The sequence below is a fragment of the Procambarus clarkii genome, chromosome 71, assembly GCF_040958095.1.
Source record: "Procambarus clarkii isolate CNS0578487 chromosome 71, FALCON_Pclarkii_2.0, whole genome shotgun sequence".
NCBI classification, from domain to species: Eukaryota; Metazoa; Arthropoda; class Malacostraca; order Decapoda; family Cambaridae; genus Procambarus; species Procambarus clarkii.
Window position 1 is genome coordinate 30669449 of NC_091220.1, and position 23240 is coordinate 30692688.

Below are 23240 nucleotides of genomic sequence, written 5' to 3' on the forward strand. Positions count from 1 at the left end.
TCACGAAAGCACTTACGCAAACACTTACGAACCTGTCCATCTTTTCTTAATCTTTGGCGGCTTTGCTTACAAATATTAAACAGTTAATGAGCCCTGAAGCACCAGGAGGCTGTTTATAACAATAACAACAGTTGATTGGCAATTTTTCATGCTTGTAAACTGTTTAATAAATGTAACCAAAGCCGTCAAAGATTGAGCAAAGATATACACGTTCATACGAACATACGTTCATACGAACATACGTTCGTATGTTCACTCAGCCACCGGCCCCCTGTGTGTGTGTGTGTGTGCTTGCAGGGGTTGAGCTCTTGTGGGATATTTGGGGCTTGATTGTGATTATTTAAATATTAATGTAGTAAATTAAATTACGAAGGACCACCCGCTTTTATAGTAAAGAGGGAAACTGAGAATTTCTGATCATTAGATAATTCCTAGATGAACCAGTAACTATGGATAAAATACTAGAGAATATGATCATAGAAATAATTAATGGGCTGTATAATTAAATGAATCAAACCCTCAAACACCTACATTGGGGGGTTATTACTGGAGGTAAGTACGTCCAGGAATTAGTGTGGTTCGTTCACTAATTCAATTAATAATAATCTAATCCTATAAATTTTATATTGAAACTGATATCATTACCATAAATGAGAACATAGATTATAAGTATAGTAATGAGAGTTACAGTAAACACATATTAATCCTGAGGAATTCTGCACATAAAGAATTGCAATAGATTCATGAAAGAATATAAAATCTTAGCTTAATGATGATTCCTCTAGACAAGCCATGGAGTTTCCTCTTATTCTCTGGACTCGGTTGGCTGACGAATGGGACAGATTAACATGGGAGAAGGCGGCAGGAAGAATTCTTCTCACGTGCTGCAAGACAAATATTTACAGTAGCAACTAATTTAACTACTGAATCTCTATATTCAAGAAATTGAGAGTTACAGGTGACAAAATTTAATCACCTGTTATTAGATGTTATGCGTCATAACGGTCAATCACCCAGCTACTACAAAACTCTTTACTAGATGCATCACATAAAGGGAATATACTTAGCTGAAAGGGCACTGTATAAGTTTTAAGATTGCCGGAATTCGCGTCCCCAGGCTCCGGCTAAGCCTATCCTGGATAGTGGCGCACTTCGCTGGCTGGTCACGTGTCGTCAAGAACCAGGTTAAAAGGTTCCTTATCTGACACCAACACCAGCTGAAGATATTATCTGCAAGGTTATTCACGCCTCACAGTGGCGACTTTCATCTGAGGATGGATAACGTCTGCCCTAGTGGCTGGGCAATGGCGTCTCCTTGTGAGTACGGTATGCGCAGGTCTGCCTCTGAGCGGCTCCACACGTGTACTGAGTTGGTCCTCTTCAACCCACGCCGCGTCGCGCGTTCATAAAACAAATTATGTCACGAACATTAATATTTCTCGCATTTACGCTTGAAACGTTGAAGACTGGACGGGTTTATTATTTAGAGGAGGAAATTATTATTTACCACTTTAAGAATAGTAAATATATAAGGGAGAGGAATTAATGTCTCCCCATGGCATTCACTGGTGACGTTAGCTTTATTACGAGATAAACGTTATGACTCCAACGCTCTATTCGGCTTTTAGTTGGAAGTCAATTCATCTGCAATTAGTTATCATACAAAATGCCTTAGTTATAGAGAATCGAATTTAATTCTCACATACATTGGATATAATGTGTTTACTGTAAGGAAATCTGACGCAATACTGGCATCAGGTGACGTGAGAATTCTAGCCTACTGTACAGATGGAATTATTAGTACATGAGAATTCTACGTGTTGTTAATTTTTCTTACTACAATAATTAATATAGTAATAAGTAATGAGAATACAACAGTGTTGTATTCGGTGTTGGAAATATCCAACATAACTCCGGGGGGAGGATTCTAGGGTCGTAGTGTACTGTGTAGTACTGACCTATCCCGAAGTGATATTAAGATTAGTACATTAGTATGTTAGTACACACATAACAAACGTCCCGGATTTATCAAGGGCTTACAAGAACTTGAGTCTTGCTATTTACATGTCAAATGAAACATGTTGCTTGTAGCCTACACAATATTTATAGAATTTAACTCTCCCAATTTAAACTAACAGAATCTACGGTGATGCGATATCCTGGGTCATAGTGACATGTAATGTTTTGTTATGTGATATCACATCGTAGTATCATCATAGTTATCTCAGTGGGAAGTGAAGGAAATTACTCTTCTTCAGAGTTGTAATAGGCTTGCTGTTTCCCTTAGTGGAAACATGCATGAAATATTGAAACATTAAATGATTAAGTTATCGGCAATCAGGAACACACTAAAGCTCACAATAAACTCAACAACTAGGGTCGCAGTGACATGTAATGGTGTATTACGTAGCGGCTGAATCGTAGGTAAACTCAGAATAAGTTCCTAAGAACTGATAACACTATTGTATGATTATACAGTAAAGTATTATTAGTCATTTAAGATCAAGGAGACTATGACACTACAGTAAGGTGACTGTCTAGGGTCGCTGTGACTTGTAACTATTGAGTTACTAGACAATAACATCACGCAGCATCACGATCACCTCAAATTCAAATGAGGAAATTGAATTTAATGTGCACTGCCGTGCAGTAGTCATTCTGACTGATGGTACAATTAATTTGCTAACTAGCTAAAATAATAGAAGTAGAGAACTGAAAAGTTTATTCATTAAATCAAGGAAAATTCTGAGTCGACAGTGAGATTAGTAGCCTAGTCATTCTGACTTATGAGCTAATTAAACGGCAGCTCATAGGCTTGACACTGTAAACTGGTTAGTACGAAATCACCTTTACATGAATTTGAGTTTATTAAATCAGTCCCTATAAGTATAGTCAACTGCAATTAATGGTGAGTACAGACTAGGCTAGTACTCAGTTGACATTAACTAAAGTCCCTAAACCTACCTAAATAAATGGTTTGAATTTCTAACCTACCTAAGTAAGGGACTAAGCTAATTGTGAGCAAAAATGTACTCGAATTAAGATTGTGAGCAGTATTGAGCTCATTAACAAGTCGAGCTACATTGAACTCGTGAACATGGTGAGCTACAGTGAGCTCGTCAACAGTGTTGACAGGGTGAGCTGCAGTGAGCTCGTTAACATGGTGAGCTACAGTGAGCTCGTCAACAGTGTTGACAGGGTGAGCTGCAGTGAGCTCGTTAGCAGTGCTAACAGGGTGAGTTACAGTGAACTCGTCAACAGTGTTGACAGGGTGAGCTACAGTGAGCTCGTTAGCAGTGCTAACAGAATGAGTTACAGTGTTGACAGGGTGAGCTACAGTGAGCTCGTTAGCAGTGCTAACAGGGTGAGTTACAGTGAACTCGTCAACAGTGTTGACAGGGTGAGCTCGTTAGCAGTGCTAACAGGGTGAGTTACAGTGAACTCGTCAACAGTGTTGACAGGGTGAGCTACAGTGAGCTCGTTAGCAGTGCTAACAGGGTGAGTTACAGTGAACTCGTCAACAGTGTTGACAGGGTGAGCTCGTCAACAGTGTTGACAGGGTGAGCTACAGTGAGCTCGTTAGCAGTGCTAACAGGGTGAGTTACAGTGAACTCGTCAACAGTGTTGACAGGGTGAGCTCGTTAGCAGTGCTAACAGGGTGAGTTACAGTGAACTCGTCAACAGTGTTGACAGGGTGAGCTACAGTGAGCTCGTTAGCAGTGCTAACAGGGTGAGTTACAGTGAACTCGTCAACAGTGTTGACAGGGTGAGCTACAGTGAGCTCGTTAGCAGTGCTAACAGAATGAGTTACAGTGTTGACAGGGTGAGCTACAGTGAGCTCGTTAGCAGTGCTAACAGGGTGAGTTACAGTGAACTCGTCAACAGTGTTGACAGGGTGAGCTCGTTAGCAGTGCTAACAGGGTGAGTTACAGTGAACTCGTCAACAGTGTTGACAGGGTGAGCTACAGTGAGCTCGTTAGCAGTGCTAACAGGGTGAGTTACAGTGAACTCGTCAACAGTGTTGACAGGGTGAGCTCGTCAACAGTGTTGACAGGGTGAGCTACAGTGAGCTCGTTAGCAGTGCTAACAGGGTGAGTTACAGTGAACTCGTCAACAGTGTTGACAGGGTGAGCTCGTTAGCAGTGCTAACAGGGTGAGTTACAGTGAACTCGTCAACAGTGTTGACAGGGTGAGCTACAGTGAGCTCGTTAGCAGTGCTAACAGGGTGAGTTACAGTGAACTCGTCAACAGTGTTGACAGGGTGAGCTCGTCAACAGTGTTGACAGGGTGAGCTACAGTGAGCTCGTTAGCAGTGCTAACAGGGTGAGTTACAGTGAACTCGTCAACAGTGTGAGCTGCAGTGAGCTCGTTAGCAGTGCTAACAGGGTGAGTTGCAGTGAACTCGTCAACAGTGTTGACAGGGTGAGCTACAGTGAGCTTGTTAGCAGTGCTAACAGGGTGAGTTACATTGAACTCGTCAACAGTGTTGACAGGGTGAGCTGCAGTGAGCTCGTTAGCAGTGCTAACAGGGCGAGTTACATTGAACTCGTCAACAGTGTTGACAGGGTGAGCTACAGTGAGCTCGTTAGCAGTGCTAACAGGGTGAGTTACAGTGAACTCGTCAACAGTGTTGACAGGGTGAGCTACAGTGAGCTCGTTAGCAGTGCTAACAGGGTGAGTTACAGTGAACTCGTCAACAGTGTTGACAGGGTGAGCTGCAGTGAGCTCGTTAGCAGTGCTAACAGGGTGAGTTCAGTGAACTCGAATTAACGAGGTGGAGTTTTGCATCATTCAATTGTCATAGCGAGCAATATTAAGCTCGTACGCATGGGGAACAAGCACTCATATTATTACATTAATTCTAAGGTGAGCTATGTTAAGCTCATGAAGCATGTTAATTAACAATGCTAATGTTTAACGATAATGCATTAAACATATTAGTTCTCTGTAAATTCACTTACATATTAGTAAGTTTGCAAGTTTGTTCGTGCTGCGCTCCTACACTAAATAAGCAGAAACGAAAGAAAAAACAACTCAAACAATTAATGCAAGTATTTATCACTAACTCTTAGTGCAGAAAACATGGTATTAAGAAGGTTTTCTTGGCAAACCTTTAAGCGCAAGTATAGTGGACCAGTGGTCCTAGTGAATTTATTACTAAATTCAGGAAATGCCAGTGGCATTGAGTGCTAGATTCTCTAGCCTAACATTATTAATTACCTAGGGAGTACTAGATTCTCTAGCCCAACATTACAATTTAACTAGGAAGACTGAGTGTGGTCAGTTACTACTTGTCGAGAATAATTCTAGGTCTGCAGTGAATTCAATGGCTTGGTCGCTGTGACTTGTACTTGTTTGAGTACGGACCATTGGTTTTCACTGAGAGCTATGAAACATCTCGGCGAGTATCAATTGCACTACATTCAATCTGAGTTTATTACTCAGCTGTGTCTCTCCTTTTAGCTTGCTGCTTGAGAATTGATTTACTGCTGACTAATTTATTATTGTTGGCAGGTTTAGGCTTGTTCACATTCAGAACTTTACCAGTAAGTAAGTAGCCTCCTGCAGATTGGAGCATATTCATTCCCAATCGTTTAACATGTCCAGTTATGAACTGGAAATAGTAGTCGGCCCCTACTAGTACATCTATATTGTTAAGGCGGTCAGACGTTAACTTGTTGTCAGCCAAATTAATTTCACGTTCCTGCAGGAAGTGGGCTGTGTACCCCAGACCCTTAATATGTAAGTCTAAAGGTATTTGATCTACAACAATGGCTTGGATAGCCTTGGCACCCAGCAAACATTTTCATGTTTTTAAAACATCCTAAAAACGACATTTCATTGTTTTCAGCACGTTTATAATTACGTTTAGAAAAGGTTTTTTGAGAACTTTGATATACAACCTTAGAACGTATATAATTAACATTTCTAAAAACTTTTTTATGATCTTTTAATTACCTACATTAAAGCGTTTAGGGTAAATTAGGGTATAATAATTTTGTAATTCATATCTGAAATAGAAAGGGAGAGAAAGAAAGAAGACATATCTGAGAAAGAAATGGACATCCTATATATGTATGTGTAAATTACAAATAAATAGGGTACAAAAAGAGAATTAAAATATTATATTTATTTAATTAAGAATGAGTAATACAACAAAATATATGTAATAGCTCGAAATATATAGACTATATCTATAACAGAATATAAAAGTAAAAATTTAAAAATCTATAAAAATCTATATATGCAATATGTGAACACAATAGATTTTGTGATCAAGCAGCCTGTGATTCATGTCATGCTGAGATCAGTCTGACGTTACAAGCAGTTATTGTTACTTAAAACTAAAACAAGTAAAATTTTCCGAGTATACATATAACACTATAGTTTTTCTATGACTAATAATAAAAATCTATTAATCAAAAGTTTAGGACTAATTAACTAAAAATAAAAATCTACAAGTGAATGTAAACACAGTCAAGTATAATATTCATGTAGAAAGAGAAAGAAAAAGAGAGAGAGAAGGAAAGAGAAAGAAAGAAAGGGAGAAAGAGAGAGAGAAAGAAAAGAAAAAACAGTCATGTATAATATTCATATTAGCACCATGCAATATAACTTAGATTAAGTAAAAATCTCAGACATTTTTAAATCAAATGAAATATGAGAGCCAGAGAGAGAGAGCGAGAGCCAGAAAGAGAGCGTGAGCCAGAGCCAGAGAGAGAGTGAGTCTGAGCCAGAGAGAGAGCCAGAGAGAGAGAGAGAGAGAGAGAGAGAGAGCCAGAGAGAAAGAGAGAGCCAGAGAGAAAGAGAGAGCCAGAGAGAAAGAGAGAGCCAGAGAGAGAGAGCCAGAGAGAAAGAGAGAGCCAGAGAGAGAGAGCCAGAGCCAGAGAGAGAGAGAGAGCCAGAGAGAGAGTCAGAGCTAGAGAGAGAGTCAGAGCTAGAGAGAGAGTCAGAGCCAGAGAGAGAGAGTCAGAGCCAGAGAGAGAGAGCCAGAGAGAGAGAGCCAGAGAGAGAGCCAGAGAGAGAGAGCCAGAGAGAGAGAGAGCCAGAGAGAGAGAGAGCCAGAGAGAGCGAGAGAGCCAGAGAAAGAGAGAAAGAGAGAGAGAGAGCCAGAGAGAGCGAGAGCCAGAGAGAGCGAGAGAGCCAGAGAGAGCGAGAGAGCCAGAGAGAGAGAGAGCCAGAGAGAGAGAGAGCCAGAGCCAGAGAGAGAGAGAGAGAGAGACAGAGAGAAAGAGAGAGCCAGAAAGAGAGAGAGAGCCAGAGTCAGAGAGAGAGCCAGAGCCAGAGAGAGAAAGAGAGCCAGAGAGAGAGAGCCAGAGCCAGAGAGAGAGAGAGAGCCAGAGAGAGAGAGAGAGAGAAGAGCCAGAGAGAGAGAGCAAGAGAGCCAGAGAGAGAGTGTGAGAGAGAGAGCCAGAGAGAGAGCAAGAGAGCCAGAGAGAGAGAGAGCAAGAGAGAGAGAGCGAGAGAGAGAGAGAGAGAGAGAGAGAGAGCGAGAGAGAAAGCCAGAGAGAGAGAGAGAGCAAGAGAGCCAGAGAGAGAGAGTGAGAGAGAGAGCAAGAGAGAGAGAGCGAGAGAGCGAGAGAGAGAGAGAGAGAGAGAGAGAGAGAGAGAGAGAGAGAGAGAGAGAGAGAGAGAGAGAATGAGAGAGAGAGAGAGAGAGAGAGACAGACAGACAGACAGAGACAGAAAGACACACACACAACAAAAGAGGAGACAGAACAAAATTAAGGGAAGGAGAGAGAAGACAGAACAGAAACAACAGAGAGAGGAGAGAAATGAGAAATCATTGAAGAGAAGGGGAAGAGAAACAAGATAAGAAAAAGATACAAGAAAAATATACAAGATAAAAATGACATAAATGAATACCACAAATATAAAAAGTAAAGGAAGAGAGAAGCTAGAAGAGACAGGAAACGAGAGGTGTTAGAAGAGAGGAGGAAAGGAGAGATTAAAAGACAAGAAAAACAGGAGAGAAACGTAAAAGAAATAAAAAAAAGGGACATTTGTGAGGAGAGAAAATAAAGAGACCAGAGAAGACCATATATCAAGAGTGTGAGGATAAAGACTTATATATTTTCTTAGTAGACATCCTCTGGCTCTTGTTGCCCCTCTTGTATACGAATTGTACTTGCAAGTTTTCCCTGAAAAGATATTAACAAAATTAATATTTAATTATTTATTTATATAAATTACACACACAAACTTTATATATATATATATATATATATATATATATATATATATATATATATATATATATATATATATATATATATATATATATATATATATATATATATATATATATTATATAATTTCGTAAACCTCACCCTGTAAACATTCATGTTTCTACATGTTAAACAAGCTACGAGGATGAGGGAAGGTGATGTTCCCTCCATGCTGGATATTATATTTACCAGGAAAGAGAAAGATATATTTATCATTCAGTACCTCCCTCCTTTGGTACCGCCCTTTTCCTCCTTTCAGTACCTCCCTCCTTTTACCCAAGTGACATGGTCACTTGGGTAAAAGTGACCATGTCTTTTTGGGAATAAAGTATGCAATGCATTATAATCTGGAAGAAAATGAGCTTGAAGCAGTTGAAAAAACCTGACTTGTGGAGAGGTCATTATGGGGAACTCAGATATTTCCTTAAGGAATTTGACAAACACTTGCTGTTAGGACATGAAGTAAATGAGATGTATGTCAAGTTTTGTGAAATATATGATAATGGCACAACAAAATTTATACTAAAGCAGAGATGCAGAACTAGGAAAAGGGGAAAAATTGCCCAAACATACAAGCAATACAAAGATGCGAGAAACAACAATAGCAGTAAGGAGAGGGGCAGAAAGACTATGACTTTCGGTCATATTCAACAACACAAATATACACACACACACACATTATTGGAAAAAATTGGAATTGGAATATTGGAAAAAATAATTAAAACTAAATTCAGATGTTTATTCAGGTAAGGTATATACATACAAGTGATGTTACATTAATGGATTGATATATAGATAGAGCTAGTACATACAATGCCTAAAGCCACTATTACGCAATGCGTTTCGGGCAAGAAAAACATTAATATCTAGAACTTAATACTAATTGAGCATAAAGAATAAAAAGTGTTGAGAACAAATACAAATAAAGATAAAAAAAAGGGGGAACATGACTGAAAAAGCAGCACAAATACAATAGGTTGACAAACAGTGTTGATTAAAAAAAAAGAAAATAAAAGAAAATAGAAAATAGAAAAAAAAGAAAAGAAAAGAAAATGGGTAGAACACCTGGAGAGAAATGATATAATTTCAGACAGACAGTATGGTTTTCGATTTGGAAGATCCTGTGTATCGAATTTACTCAGTTTCTATGATCGAGCAACAGATATATTACAGGAAAGAGATGGTTGGGTTGACTGCATCTATCTGGACCTAAAAAAGGCATTCGACAGAGTTCCACATAGAGAGGTTGTTCTGGAAACTGGAAAATATTGGAGGGGTGACAGGTAGGCTTCTAACATGGATGAAAAATTTTCTGACTGATAGAAAAATGAGGGCAGTAATCAGAGGCAATGTATCGGACTGGAGAAATGTCACAAGTGGAGTACCACAGGGTTCAGTTCTTGCACCAGTGATGTTTATTGTCTACATAAATGATCTACCAGTTGGTATACAGAATTACATGAACATGTTTGCTGATGATGCTAAGATAATAGGAAGGATAAGAAATTTAGATGATTGTCATGCCCTTCAAGAAAACCTGGATAAAATAAGTATATGGAGCACCACTTGGCAAATGGAATTTAATGTTAATAAATGCCATGTTATGGAATGTGGAACAGGAGAACATAGACCCCACACAACCTATACATTATGTGAGAAATCTTTAAAGAATTCTGATAAAGAAAGAGATCTAGGGGTGGTTCTAGATAGAAAACTATCACCTGAGGACCACATAAAGAATATTGTGTGAGGAGCCTATGCTACGCTTTCTAACTTTAGAATTGCGTTTAAATACATGGATGGTGATATACTAAAGAAATTGTTCATGACTTTTGTTACGCCAAAGCTAGAATATGCAGCTGTTGTGTGGTGCCCAACAACAGAAGTTGGCCCATATCTTAAGAAGCACATCAACAAACTGGAAAAGGTGCAAAGACATGCTACTAAGTGGCTCCCAGAACTGAAGGGCAAGAGCTACTAGGAGAGGTTAGAGGCATTAAATATGCCAAAACTAAAAGACAGAAGAAAGAGGTGATATGATCACTACATACAAAATAGTAACAGGAATTGATAAAATCGACAGGGAAGATTTCCTGAGACCTGGAACTTCAAGAACAGGAGGTCATAGATTGAAACTAGCTTAACACAGATGCTAAAGAAATATAAGAAAATTCACTTTCGCAAATAGCGTGGTAGACGGTTGGAACAAGTTAGGTGAGGTGGTGGTGGAGGCCAAGACTGTCAGTAGTTTCAAAGCGTTATATGACAAAGAGTGCTGGGAAGACGGTCTCATCCTGTAACTACACTTAGGTAATTACACACACACTTACCTAGTAGCCAGAACGCACTTTTCAGCCTACTATGCAAGGCCTGATTTGCCTAATAAGCCAAGTTTTCATGAATTAATATATTTTCTCTATTTTTTTTCTTATGAAATGATGAAGCTATCCATTTCATTATGTATGAGGTCAATTCTTTTTTTATTGGAGTTAAAATTAATATAGATATATGACCGAACCTAACCAACCCTACCTAACCTATCTTTATAGGTTAGGTTAGGTAGCTGAAAATGTTAGGTTAGGTAGTCGAAAAAACATTAATTCATGAAAACTTGGCTTATTAGGCAAATCGGGCCTTGCATAGTAGGCTGAGATGTGCGTTCTGGCTACTAGGTACGGCACATTATATATATATTTATATATATATTTATATATATATATATATATATATATATATATATATATATATATATATATATATATATATATATATATATATATATATATATATATATATCGGACAATTAGTAAAAAAAAAAAAAAAAAAATTTAAATTATTTTACCTTGTACCTAGATCCACCAGGCCTGTTTGGTGCATGTTTCAGTACTTCAAAAATCTGGAAGGTCACATCCTCTTCCTCAACTTGTGGATGTGCGTTGATAGATGATTCTGTAAAATTAAGTTATTTATATAATAATAAATTCAGTATAACAATAATATTCTGTAAAATTAAAAGTAATTTATACATCAATCAGATAAAACTCTCCAGAGATGGTGATACACAACATATAAAGGACAAGCTTCAGAACAAAATATGCATTTAGGAATAAGGTTTTGTACATGTAGGTAGCACATGAGAAAATAAGTGGAAGGTGATCAAGTTTATATTAACATGTTAATGACTTTGTTAAGGCTTTGCAAGAATGAAAAAATATTAATAATATAATATCACCTACCAATTAATTGTACATCATTTATAAGTCAATTATTTGCATTATTATTATTCAATACTAATGATATAAAAATGCATTTTGTAATCTACTATTTATGCAAGTATTAAGCACAGGATCATGAAATAAACTGCAAAATACTGTAATGGATAAACCAATTAAGTTTACATTTTCCTATAGCTAAGTCAGTCAGTTCTATTAGCAGCAGAGAACAATTATGCCCAACCTCTATTAAATGAAACAATCTTAAGAGCAAGTGATAGAAATATAATCATTTATGCTTGGGAAAATATTATGGAATGGTTCCAAATATGAAAAATATTAAGTTTTTTGGTTAAAATTTTTTAACTTAAAATTTACATTTTTAAGTGAATTTTAAACTTTAAAAAAACCAGCGTTGAATGTAATGAAACGCCATTTTCTGGGTGAGTCCCGGAGGCTCCCCGGAGCTATCCCAGGCTGATATGCTAATGTCAGACTTTGGCATCAGTCATGTGTATGGAGTTCTTAGGCATACCGGGAACCACGGCCAGAACCGGGCCCCCTCAGAGAGGCAAGGGGAGCAATGGCCTATAGAAGCCCCCGTGTAGTTGGAAGCATTCTATGTCTGCCATCGACCGGAACAGGCACCCAGAAAGGTAAGCGCCCCAAAACAAACCCCTATTCTGGTTAAAATTGCTACCTAATACCGAACTAGTGGATAGAACTCCCCAACCGAAAACAAGCAAATTAGTGTGACGTCACACACTGCCGCGCCGCTGTCTGCGCAGCTCCCCCCTCCCCGGGAGGGGGAAGGGGGAGCCCCAGACCCCCCGCGCCGGCTACCCACACCTCAGTTCTTGAGGCTGGATGTCAAAAACGCGAAAAAACGCCGACCGGAGGGAGGGAGGGATGCCGGGGAGCCTCCGGGACTCACCCAGAAAATGGCGTTTCATTACATTCAACGCTGGTTTTCTGGGGGGAGCCCCGTCGGCTCCCCGGAGCTAACTACCCACAGACAGAAAAAGAGGGACTTACCCGGGAGGCGGTCGTCGCTCACCCCTCAACTCGAAGCCGAGACAACTGGCTGCAACCGCCGACCCAAAGCAACACAGGCCCGACGAGGGCCAGGGACATTCACAAGGTAACGAGCAGCCAGGACCCTGTTCGACCGCCAAAATCCCCGCGCCCGAATATCAGACCAAGACATATTCCCAAAGACGGCAGCAAGAGCCGCGAACTTACGAACGTCATGGGCACGGGGATAGACCGCAGGCTGGCTAGACCTAATAACCCTGCGGACGACCTGAGAGACCCGAACCCGCGAACAGGGAAGAAGGGAAACCGGATCAGCCCACAGCGCGTCCCCGGACACAGAAGCTGTGGCGCGCAAATAACGGCGAAGCGCCGCAACCGGACACAAAACATGATGCACCCCCGGCCTGACCAACCAAGCATCGACCACCCATGGACCCCTCCGGAACGCAGCAGTCTCATTCTTCGCCAGAAAAGAAGGAGACGGCTGCAAACGAACAAAACTATCACCACGACCAAAAGAGCAGAAACCCCTGCGCCGGAGGAGTGCATGAAGCTCCCCCACCCGACCCCCAGAGGCCAAAGCCAACAAGAAAAGTGCCTTGGAAAAACAATCCTGGACCGAAGGGGCCACAACGAAACGAGGAGATGAAAGGAAAGCGAGCACTCTGTCCAAAGACCAGGACGGCTCAGGCGACGCATGAGCAGGCCGGAGGTGAAACAATGCACGAGACAGCTTGCGAAACGGCGCAGACGTAACATCGATACCGAAAGCAAGCTGAAGCGGCTCCGCCAGCGCCGCACGATACGAAGCGACAGTGTTAGGCATAAGATGACGGTCCTGAAACAACCACGAGAGGAAGGACAAGACCACCCGAACAGACAAGGAGCTAACACGACGAAGACGCAAAAAGAAACAGAAGGACCGCCAGGAAACTTCATACTGCCGCCGAGAAGAAGCCCTCAGGTGGGACACCAACAAGGAGGCCACCTGATCACCATAGAGATGATGATAGACTCGAGTCAAAAAAACCATACGCGAAGACTCGAGGAGAAGATCGAACCAGCTACGTGACGTACCGGCCCGATCTGCTGAAAGAGGCGGAGCCGCGGGAAAACCCTCGGGTTCGGACACCGAGCAACCAGCGCCTGAAACCAAGGCTGGGCCGGCCACCAAGGGGCCAGAAGGACAACTCTCCCCCGGTAAGTCTCTAAGCGAGTCAGGACCTGGAGCAACAGCCGAACTGGGGGAAAGAGGTACAGGAACCCCCACCTCGACCAGTCGAGCCGAAAGGCATCGACCCCGACGGCCTCGCAATCGGGGAAGGGCGCCGCATAAACGGGAAGACGCCGCGACCACGCCGACGCGAAGAGGTCCACCTCGGGGCGCCCGAACGTCTGGCAAAGCCAACGGAAGGACTTGTCGTCGACCGTCCACTCAGTGGAGAGGGGAACGAAGCGAGACAGGGCGTCGGCCAAGACGTTGGACACGCCCCGTACGTGAACCGCCAGGAGAGCCAAACCCCGAGAACTCAGCAGACGAGTCACCCGAAGCGACCAACCCCAAAGAGACAAGGACCGCATCGAACCCCCGCGGTTCAGGCAATGAACCACCGGAGAGCAGTCCGAATGGAGCCGAATCGTCGATCCGCGGGCCACCCGAATCCTCCCCAGAGCAAACCACACTGCCGCGAACTCCCGCACCGTACTGTGAGCTCGACGGAAGGACGGATCCCAACGCCCCTGGCCGGCCTGGTGAGCACTGGTCACAAAACCCCAGCCGAGAGACGACGCATCCGTGTACACATCGAGCGAGGGCTCGGGTAGGCGCCAAGGCACTGAACCCCGAAAAACCCGAAGAGGAAGCCGGTGACGCAGCAACCGACGCAAGTCCTCCGGGGGTCGAACTCTGCGATCGCGAGAGAGGCGGAAGGGGGAACCCCGAAGGAACCAGAACAGCCGTCGAAGCCAAACCCGACCCGGCGGGTAGACCACCATCGCAAAGTTCAGGCTCCCGCACAGCCCCTCGAGCAACCGCCGGGTGACCCGAGGGCCCTCCAGAAACAGACGAAGGCGGGACCGCAGCCGCAGGAGAGACTCCGGAGGGAGAGACAAGGAGGCGGTCCGAGAGTCCCACACGAGACCCAGCCAAGTCCGAACCTGAGAGGGAACCAGATGGGACTTCCTCCAGTTCACCAAGAACCCGAACCCGGCGAGCTGGGAAAGAACCAAATCCCTGGCTAGCAAGCAAGCTGACTGGCTGGGAGCCCAAACCAGCCAGTCGTCGAGGTAGGCCAACACCCGAACACCTAGGAGACGCAAACGAGCCACCACAACCCGTGTAAGGCGTGTGAACACGCGAGGTGCCAGGTTCAACCCGAACGGGAGACAACGAAAGCGGTAACTCAGACGCCCCACTACAAAACCGAGCCAGTCCCTGAACCGCGGATGAATCGGGACATGCCAATAAGCGTCCCGGAGGTCCAGGGACACCATCCAAGCACCCGGCTAAAAGAGGAGCCGAACCTGAGACAGCGTAGTCATCCGAAAGGAGGGGCAATGAACCCAGGGGTTCAGACGGGACAAGTCCAGAATGAACCGCAGGTCCGCGCAGTCCCGTTTCGGAACCGGAAACAGACGGGAAACCCATCTGAGGGACGACGTCGTTTCGACGACGCCCAAGCGTACCCACTCCAAGACTACTCGACAGAGCGCAGGGGAAGAAGCCTGCCCCGCCAGCCCCGACCCCCCAAAGGGGGGAGGGGCCACCCAACGCCACCGCAGGCCGCGAGACACGACCCGAAAGGCCCACGAATCGTGGGACCAGGCGCGGGCGAACAGCGCAAGCCGCCCCCCCATCGCCCCGTCAAAGGGGCAAACCGCGAAAGGGCCGGCGACCCTTACGAGACCCAGAACCCCGCACAGCGCGAACACCGCGCCGACCAGACGAGGGAGGGTCCGCAGGAGGAGCCAACCCCAAACCTGACACCAGAGGCCTACCACGACGAGAGGAACCCCGAGCCCTGGCACGACCTTTCCGGGAAGACCCACCCCGGGACCCCCGGAAAACCAACAAGTCCGACATCGGACGACAAGCCGCCGACGCAGCCTGAATAAACTGCGCCACGGCCGACTCCCCAAACAGGAGAGGACAAAAAGGTGAAGAACGCCTAAGAGCCAGAGCCCAAGCAGATTCCACGGAGGAACCCAGCACCGCCTGCCGACACGCGAGACGGGAAGCATAGAACAGGGAAACCGCATCCCGCAAAATCGGCGTGAACAGCTTCAACAAGGCAGCCGACGAACGCGCAGCCGAGGACAAAGTGCCGGACCCCGGGACGGACCCAAGCGTCCCCACATCCTCCACGAGCCAATCTGAAGACAGCTCCAGGAGGGAAAAGAACCGCAAGGCCGAACACAAAAGGCCCCGAGCGCGCAAGTCCTCCGCCACGAGCGCCGCCGAAAGGGAGGGAACCTGCACATGGAGCTGAATAACGCCCACATCGCGGGGAAGGGCAGGGGCAAACAAGCACTCATTCAGGTACTCAAGTTCACCCCCCAGGAAAACCTGAAGCACCGTGGAAGCTTCCCGCCACTCCAGCGTGCGGGAACGACAGAAGGAATGCCAGGAATCCAGACCAAACAAGGGGCAGTCTGCTAGCCAGGATGACTCCGGAACCTCGTAACGGAGCCAGAAAGGGAACGAAGTCCCAAACCTGAACGTGGACGGATCCATTTCCGAGGCATAATCCGGGTCACGCAGGAGGTAAGCTGCAAAGGCCGCTCGCACCACACCAGGTTGGATGCGATAAGCTGAAAACCTCCGGAAGGACGGAACCGACGTACCCGGGGTAACACGGAACCGTACCCGGGGAGGGGCCGACACCAAATCCAACTCGTACGCAGAGGGGGGGAAAGAAAACCCCACTCCTTGTAACAATAAGCCCTGCTCAGTGGGAAGAAAAACCCAGGCGGGGTCCAGCGGGGCCCAAGGCCCCCAAGTCAGCCCCTCCCCAGCCTCGAGGTCCGTCACCACAGGACCCGAGGCCGAGTCCTCTCCCCAAGCCCCGACCCCACAAGACAAGGACGGAGCAGCCGGAAAAGCTGGAGGAAGGGGGGCCCACTGGTCAGACCCTGAAGCTTCGGCCGGGAGACAAGACTCGAATGCCTCTGCCGCCCCCCCGGAAGGGGCAACCCCCGAAGCTGCCCGAGTCTCGAGATCAAATAACCCCTGCTCCGACCCCGAAACCCTCAGACGCTTCGGGGCCGGAAGCAGGGGCGGGGGACCAGAACGAACAGAAGGACGAGGAGGTGCGGACTGAACCAGGATCGAAGCGACCCCCACCCCCAAGTCTGGGTCTCGAAAAGCAAAGCGGGGCAGCCCCAGGGCATCCGGGGAAGCAACCAACCGAGCGCGTTGCAACAGACGAAACCTAGACTGCAACGCACGTGCCGCCTGTACCCGAATAGAATCATCAGAGGATTGGATAAATTGAGTCACAAGCAAGCAGCAACACTCACAGGACTCAGGGTCGAAAGTATCACCGACCCAACAGGCAGCGTGGCAGAGGCAAAAACAATGAGGGTCACCCTGAGACAAGGGGACCGAGCAACCCTCAAACTCGCACACAGCGAGTGGGGACTCCGGGGTCACATCCATCGGACCCACGCGCCCCCTAGGGGATTCCCAGGGTCCTGAGCGTTTACTTTAAGAGGACTCGCGCTCAGGTAGTCCCAGGCAGGGTGCTGCAAACCGGCGCCCAAAACTACCAAGCTTCTAAAGCTGAACCCCAGGGACGTGTACACTCACGGGGACCTAGCAGGGGGCGCCACCGAGGAGAACAGTGGAAGGGCAAAAACAAACTGAATAAAATGACAGAACCCCCCACCAGGCAAAAACAAAACCCCGCAAGAGGACAGCGAACCCCAAGGAACAGAGCCGGCCGCGATGTCGGGAAGTACAAGCTGAGCAGCACCCTGCGCCCCTACCAGTGCAAACTGCCTCTTACCTGCCGGTAACAAGGGAGAACAGAACACCCAAGAGCCCAACAGGCGGCCGAAAAACCGAAAGGTAAAACGGACCAGCAGAGGCAGACCCCGAGGAGCCTGTGGAAGGTGGCCCCAAGCCCCAAGGGCAGTACTTACAGGGCACCTAGGGAAGGCAGCCCTAGGCGCATGCAGCCCGAGTACTGAAGATAACTCCTGGCTCTCGCACCCACAAAACTAACACCACACTCAAAGCACAGTGCAGTAGCGACACCGGAGCCAGAGCACACGACCATCGCCTATAGCATCAGCCTCAAGAACTGAGGTGTGGGTAGCCGGCGCGGGGGGTCTGGGGCTCCCCCTTCCCCCTCCCGGGGAGGGGGGAGCTGCGCAGACAGCGGCGCGGCAGTGTGTGACGTCACACTAATTTGCTTGTTTTCGGTTGGGGAGTTCTATCCACTAGTTCGGTATTAGGTAGCAATTTTAACCAGAATAGGGGTTTGTTTTGGGGCGCTTACCTTTCTGGGTGCCTGTTCCGGTCGATGGCAGACATAGAATGCTTCCAACTACACGGGGGCTTCTATAGGCCATTGCTCCCCTTGCCACTCTGAGGGGGCCCGGTTCTGGCCGTGGTCCCCGGTAGGCCTAAGAACTCCATACACATGACTGATGCCAAAGTCTGACATTAGCATATCAGCCTGGGATAGCTCCGGGGAGCCGACGGGGCTCCCCCCAGAAAATTATTTAATTTTTTGGTTACTTACTTAAAATAACATTATATAGTTCTTGTTTTTGTAGAAATGCCAATTTCTTCTTTTGCCCTTCCAGACTGTATAGTGACCACAGGCCGTTTGTTCATATCTTCATTATTCTTCGAACTGTGGTTGCACAATCAGACCCACGTACACTGGTTAAAAGCATCACCTAAAAGCAACAACAAAAATGTAGTACACTGATGAATTTTGAATATATATATATATATATATATATATATATATATATATATATATATATATATATATATATATATATATATATATATATATATATATATATATATATATATATATATATATATATATATATATATATATATATATAGTTGATTTTATACCCGCATTAGGTCAGGTGATAATACAATGAAGGTGAAAACATGGGGGGATACATAAGGGATAAACATAGGGGCTGCAGAAGGCTTATTGGCCCATACGAGGCATCTCCTATCTAAACACAAAGATTAATCCAGTGTAATTGGCCTGTTATGTTGTAACATAACATAATATATATATATATATATATATATATATATATATATATATATATATATATATATATATATATATATATATATATATATATATATATATATATATGTGTGTGTGTGTATATATATATATATGTATGCCATATACATATATATGCTATGTTGTATGCTACAACTTGGCTGATAATAAAGCCATTCACAACTGCAGGCCTAATAAAAAAAGGAGGTGGCATAGCAATAGCTTACAAAGATACCTTCATCTGCAATAGTCTCATTAGTAATAGAGACGACTATTGTGAATATACCTTTGCCAAGTTCTCCAGTAAATCCCTTAAATCCTCCTTGACTATAAGTGCCATCTATAGATTTCCCAATACCGACATAGCTTCATTCTCAGATAACGTAAGGAATCTTATCATAAATAACAATCTCAACAAAAATCAAACCAACTTAGTGGTTTGTAATGGTGAACAAAACATGCAGATACTTATATATAACCTGTGAATAGAGTGTAATAACACCAAAACTATTTGTTTATTGTTTTATGACCATAATAATTGAATCACTAATATGATTCACTAATATATAATCCTAATAATAATCACTAATATATAATCCATTGAGCATGCTGCATCTCTTTCAGTCTCTTTGCAATTTGAACAAGAGGGTTTTTAATTGATCGAACCATATTCTTAAAGTAAAGTAAATGAGATGTATTCCATATTTTGCAAAATATACGATGAAGGCACACAAACATTCATACCAAAACTGAAGGGCAGGATTTATGAGGAGACATTAGAGGCATTAAATATTCCAAACTAGAAGACAGAAGGAAAAGAGGAGATATGATCACTACGTACAAAACAGTAACAGGAATTGATAAACTTGATAGGGAAGATTTCCCGAGACCTGGAATTTCAAGAACAAGAGGTTATAGATTTAAACGAACTAAACAAAGATGCCGAAGAAATGTAAGACAATTCACTTTTGCAAACAGAATGGTAAACGGTTGGAACATGTTAGGTGAGAAGGTGGTGGAGGCCAAATCCGTCAAAAGTTTCAAAGCATTATATGACAAAGAGTGCTGGGAAAATGGGACACCACGAGTGTAGCTCTCCATCCATCTGATTGATAACCCAAATGAATTTTTCATGGATATGATACCAACATCAAATCATAAATCAGATGTGATCCTATCCCCACTGGATTTTGAAGAAGCCATAGACAGTATGCCTATGCACTCTGCACCAGGCCCTGACTCTTGGAACTCTATATTCATCAAGAACTGTAAAAAACGTTATCGCAGGCCCTTCACATTCTTTGGAGACAAAGCCAAGATACTGGCATTGTCCCTGACATACTAAAAACAGCAGAGATAGCACCGCCCCATAAAGGAGGAAATAAGGCAGAGGCAAAAAACTACAGACCGATAGCACTAACATCGCACATCATAAAAATCTTTGAGAGAATGCTAAGAAGTAAGATCACAAAATACATGGAATCACAGCATCTCCATAACCCCAGACAACATGGTTTCAGAACAGGGCGCTCTTGCCTATCACAGTTGCTGGACCACTCTGACATGGCACTAGATGCCATGGAAGACAAACAAAACGCTTTGACAAAAAAAAGCCTTTGACAAATGTGACCATTGTGTTATTGCACATAAAATGCGTTCAAAAGGAATTACCGGAAAAATAGGCAGATGGATATACAACTTCCTGACTAATAGAACCCAATGTGTAGTAGTCAACAAAATAAAATCTGGACCATCAACCGTAAAGAGCTCAGTCCCCAAGCGTACTGTGCTTGCTCCAATACTTTTTCTCATCCTCATATCGGACATAGACAAGGACACAACCTATAGTACTTGATCATCCTTTGCAGATGACACTAGAATCTTCACGAGAGTAGGCAACATAGAGGACACGGCAAACCTCCAATCAGATGTAAATCAGGTCTTTCTATGGGCTACAGAAAATAACATGGTGATTAACGAACATAAGTTTCAGCTCATGCGCTACGGAAAAAATAAAAAATATAAAAACGGAAACCACTTACAAAACTCAGTCAAATCATAACATTGAACGGAAAAGCAACGTAAAGGATTTGGGTGTACTGATGTCAGAAGGCCTTACATTTAAAGAACACAATAAAGTAGCCGTCACAACTGCAAGAAAAATGACAGGATAGATAACAAGAACTTTTCACACTAGAGATGCTATACCGATGATGATAGTTTTCAAGACGCTAGTGCTCTCTAGAGTGGAATACTGCTGCATAATGAAAGCCCCTTTCAAAGCTGGAGAAATTACTGACCTATACTTATGCATTTATCTTCGGTTTAACACAACAGGCACCAGACACACGCTAGGCATCATACACACTAGGATAAAACAAACATTAGGCCAGAAGTCAGAAAAGAATTCAAAGAATTTTACTGGAAAGGCTTGCTGTTAGGAAAGGAAGTAATTGAGATGAATTAATGCACAGTATGTCAATTTTGTGAAATATATGATAAAGGAACAAAAACATTTATACCAAAACAAAGATGCAGAACTAGGAAACAGGATTTGTTCAACTGAAATTTCAAGACGGACAGAGACCAAAAGACACAAAAATGGAATCAATATACGAAGAGGCCAAACCCCCAAACATACCAGTAATACAAAGAGAAACAACTACACGGCAGTGAGGAGAGAGGCAGAAAGAAATTTTGAAAAAAGGAACAAACAAATGTAAAGTAGAACAAATCATATTCTATAAATACAGCAACAACCAATTGCAGGTAAAGGATAATATTCAGAGCTTTTAAATGCATGGATGGCGAAATACTCAAGAAATTGTTCACGACTTTTGTTAGACCAATGTTGGAATATGCAGCGGTTGTATGGTGCCCATACCTTAAGAAGCACATAAACAAACTGGAAAAGGTGCAAAGACATGCTACTAAGTGGCTCCCAGAACTGAAGGACAAGAACTATGAGGAGAGGTTAGAGGCATTAAATATACCAAATATACTACACAAATATATATACTACACATGCACAATAAACTACCCTACACAGGCTGAGTATGGTGTGTACAATAAATTATTAGCTAAAAGATAAGACTGAGTTTGTATAAATGGGGGTTAAGTCAGAGTGGGAAAATGTAAGTGGAGTGCCTAAAAACCCTGTCCTGGGACCTCTGTAATTCATAATATATACAAATAATTTAGACTCAGGTTTGATCAGCAATATTTGAAAATTTCCAGACGATACAAAAGGGATTTTTTTCTGGATTCAGGATTATTTTTTTATGGCTGAAAACAGGTTTTCAGCAATAAAAGAAATACAGTATTGCTGGAACAACCGTCGACATCTTCAAGAGAAAACCTGAACATCTTCAAGAAGTGAAGATGACCTTGAGAAGAAGTATAGGTTGGGAGAAGTATAGGTTAGGAATTGTCTCCAAAGAATTCTCAAAGAATTACTCGTTATTGCTATCCAAGATAATTAGACGAGCCAAAGCTAAATACTACGAAGATAAATTTACCCAAATAAAGAGTACCTTACCTAAAAATATGTACCTTACGTAAATAAACATTTGATTTTGAAGTGCCGGACAAACAAGGCTGTGGTGGATATGTGGGCCTGAGGGGCCTGTCCAAGCAACAGCCTGTTGGACCAAGCTCTCACATGTCAAGCCTGGCCTTGGAAGGGCTTGGTGAGTAGAACTACCACCAGAACCCTATAATGCATGTATCAAGGTGTCCAGGCAGTGAGCACCACATAATGCAGTGCAGTCCTGTAAGAATAAGCACAGTAAGTATGGGCATGGAGGGGGTGCAGCAGTGGCTTGTGAAGGGCTGGAGAGTAAATGGACATGCCCAGGGGTAAAAAGCATTAGGGTAACAGAACATAGCCCATAAAAATAGTAATGACAATGAATGAATAATTATATGAATGCAATAATACTTCATATCTCAATAGGAATACTAAGCAGGATGCAAGACAAGGTACTGGTGGTGATAGTGGTTGGTACAAGTCCTCACATCCCCACAGACACCAGTAACAGCCCTCACCTCCCAACACAGTACCCTTGTAGCGAGTTAATCTTATACTCGCTTCATTATCTTATAGCATAACTAATTAACACTAATTACAGAAGCTACACAGGTGATACTTTGGTGTGAGTTGAGCGCACTGAGCGTCGGTATCGCTACACCCTTGTTCCTTAACAACCCTTTGGACCTTTATTACAGAAAAATAGAATCAATTAATTTAATAAAATATAAAATATAAGTGCTTACTTACGATAATACTATCGGTGGAACACAAAATCTTCTTCTTCTTGATAGTAGGTGCAGTTTGCATGAAGGGTTAGTCCTCGCCATGACTGAACTGACGACAAAATGGCCGATGTGTTGATATGGCGTCAGATGACGCTGTGACGTCACAGGTGAGGGACGCTTTGCGCATTACTCCCTCGTACTTAAAAAGTACTACAGGTACTTTTTGGTTTTATTTTTGAATA

General features: G+C 43.7%; 1 long non-coding RNA gene across 2 annotated transcripts; it reads right to left on the reverse strand.

Moving 5' to 3' along the window:
* Window positions 1-11126: 11126 nt before the first annotated feature.
* LOC138356339 (uncharacterized) lies at window positions 11127-23123 on the reverse strand. 2 transcript variants are annotated; one of them, XR_011224366.1, is made up of 4 exons: window positions 23021-23123; window positions 22294-22511; window positions 18223-18382; window positions 11127-11177 (listed from the first exon to the last, which is right to left on the reverse strand). It is a non-coding gene; the product is annotated as an uncharacterized lncRNA (long non-coding RNA). The 2 variants fall into 2 exon arrangements; XR_011224367.1 differs by lacking the exon at window positions 18223-18382 and having other exon boundaries at window positions 11141-11177.
* Between the last annotated feature and the right edge of the window lie 117 nt (window positions 23124-23240).